At 45.0% G+C, this 2,922-nt stretch overlaps 1 protein-coding gene across 1 annotated transcript in view; it reads right to left on the reverse strand.

The window, feature by feature from the left end:
* The window catches only part of rhbdf1b (rhomboid 5 homolog 1b), a 37,747-nt gene extending 37,206 nt beyond the window's left edge, over window positions 1-541 (reverse strand). Inside the window, exon 1 of the mRNA XM_080834267.1 lies at window positions 433-541. The gene's annotated coding sequence lies outside the window, so the exon portion shown is untranslated. The remainder of the gene's footprint in view (window positions 1-432) is intronic.
* Between the last annotated feature and the right edge of the window lie 2,381 nt (window positions 542-2,922).

The raw sequence follows: 2,922 nt of genomic DNA on the forward strand, positions 1-2,922 counted from the left end.
GCCCCGCTGGTAGAAGATATGAAGATTGCCCACTCCTATTAATCATTAATGAGGAGAATGCAGCGCGAGGAGGTTCACCACAGCAGAGTTTATCCATCAGAGTGGTTATCACGAGAAAGCCTGTGGGTGGCATTCTATGTATGATATACATACATTTTATGAACACATTTCTAACATATATCCCCCAGTGCTCGTAAAGGTATCAGAGTGTGTAGCGTCAAAATTGCTGCTACCGTAGGCGGTATTTCAAATCGTTTAGAAACTGGATAAACATACTGGCACTAAGTGTTTGTGTGTTCAGCCCGGGGCCGTTAGTCCCATTAAGGGATTCAACATATTACCGATATCACATATCAAAAGGTGAAATTGGTGTTCTTCATGTAATGGTAGAAACATTGAAGGCAAAGTGTGCGCTGTAGTGGCAATTCTTACCTTACTAAGGAATTTCAGGACTGCAGACACAGGGTCCGTGCATCAACCAGTAGCATATGAATAGACTGTCTTTCCTTCAGATGACACAATGTCAATTATGTCACTTCATAACTCCACCACGCGTCTGAAAGATAAAGGATGGAAAATATGCATAAAATATCCTTGGAATAGCCACCTTTCCAAAACTGTTCGCTGCAGCTTGTTTTACGCGCTCAATCGCGAGGTGGAATAACAGGTTCAGTGGATACTTTTCCTTAGCGCTTTCCGCTTTCCCGAAGCGACCCGTATATTCCCACAGGGCAGCCCCGTATAGGTCGGCGAGTTTCAGTCGGTCTATAGTTCAGTTTCTCCGTCTAAATACGCCTACGCGCGAGTATGACAAAGTGTGGGAGGCAACATCGAAGCGGCTGTCAGACGTCACGACCCAATCGGCTGCTTTCATAGGCGTCGGCTGGCAAGCTTTCATTCATATCCACTTGTTCCAATTCCGAGAGCGGTGTCTGTCAAACTCTGGAAAAAAAGAAAACACAGTTGACTCAGCCACCGGTCATGGCGCAGAAAAGATGTAAGATTAATGTGGACTGACCAAAAGAACCGGAAATAAGTAAATCAGTCAATAGCTACTCGTCTCTTCAAGGAGAAGGCAAGCAGATGGATTGTGAGGCACGTCTATGTTTTAAAATGCACTATGCATTGTGCCCTTTGCAAAAGGTAGCTTAAATGGTTAACTTTAGTGCACAGACCCTCACCTAACTCAGGATTCAAAGAGGGCCTCCCAAATTAAATTTTCCAGCCACCAATTTAGTTTTTTTCTTAGATAGCTAATGGAGAGCCTTCATCCCTCCATTCACAGATGACCCTCTGCTGCCACTTCATAGCTGACCAACCCAAACTAATCAAGCAGCCAGCCTCCGCTTAGACTCCTGAATATCTGAAAATATGTTCTAATGGTTTTTAGGCAACCTCTGCATCTACAAAAATACGGCGCATGCAGGGGCAGGAACACCATCGTTTTTGTCCACAGTGTAAAGTCACACAAGATAGACTAACCCCTAATGCCAGATGGAGTCGAGTGTGGTGGAGAAATGCCAGCCTCTGCTACATCTATAGAGTCACATTTAGAGTTCCATTTTCCCCTCATCGTGTTTATTTATGGGGCATATCGTGTACACTGACTGCAGTGACCCAGATGAGATTGGAGATTAAGCAGCCAACAGACACGTTCTCTTAGCACCAAGGTCCAAACAGATGGGGAAAATCAGTGCCTCTTACAGGATGGAGAGTTGAAGTTAAAGGGTAGTGTGACACTCAGGTGTGCCCTGCATGGTAGGATATAGAATGGCACTTTTAATCGCCACCGTTTAAACCAGAGTATGAATGACCATTGAGGGAACATGGAACAAAATCAGCTGGGCACGGTAACCGTGGCAACAGTAATGGGATTTGTGACAGGGGACAATGAAGTGAGTGAGGGGACCGTGGCATAAATCTCTGGTTACAGGAAGAAAGGGGCGTTTGTCCGTCAATAAGTCACTCACCACGAGCACTGAATGGGGTGACACTGTGAATGCAACACACAAACAAACAAACAGGAAGGCTGAGGAAGGACAGCATTTGATAGAGTCCAACCCAAAACCTGCCCATGTGAGGAAATGTAGGCGCCTCAGGGAGTTACATCTGCCTGATCTGCCGAACTTAATGTTGCATTTCTACTTGACCTGATCTCAAATAAAGAAGGGACGTTCATCGAGGAGAGAGCATTTTGGTTTGCATGAGGCAGCAATACAAAACAGGCCAGAGTTCTTTGGTTCCTGTAAAGGTTCTGCTCCCGTGTGTAGAGGAGGATGAAGAGACAGGGATCTGCCCAAGGAGGTCCCGCTCTCCTTCCTGCAAATCAGAAACATTCCTCCTGCAGGACGGACAAACTTCCGGCAGTGATTTTCCATTGCCAAACCCATAACCTTTTTTTCAGGAGGTGCCAAGGGAAAGGCGACATTTCCATTCCTTTGTCACTGCAGCAGTATCTTTAGGAACCACTTTTGAATTGGGGGAGCAATGTGGAACACTCACAATGTTCATAATGACATATTATGGATGCGACTTCTATCTGAAAATGACACCTGTTACTGTGTGGAAGAAAAAATCTTGTATCTATCCTTTTTAGAAAGAGCTCCTTTCCACTCAGATTTATATCAAGGTTTGTTTTCTATTTCTATCTATAGAGGAAAAAGTTAAGAGTGTGAATTCATCCAGTCACTGCTGATAAGCTCTGTAATTTCACCCATGGAACAGTTCAAACAGCAGCATGAAAACAGAGTCCACTGCCTTGATCAGTTCCACTCACTATCAAAGGCAAGGCCAGTGGCAGTAGGGTTATTGCAGTTACACTGAGTCCTAGAGCCTCACTGCCCAGACAGTAGAGAGTGGGGAGCTTTGATGGCAGACCCCAGTGTGACTGTGTGGTAAAAGAAAACCATTCAGTGAAAGGAG

Source organism: Sprattus sprattus, assembly GCF_963457725.1.
Source record: "Sprattus sprattus genome assembly, chromosome: 3".
Taxonomy (NCBI): domain Eukaryota; kingdom Metazoa; phylum Chordata; class Actinopteri; order Clupeiformes; family Clupeidae; genus Sprattus; species Sprattus sprattus.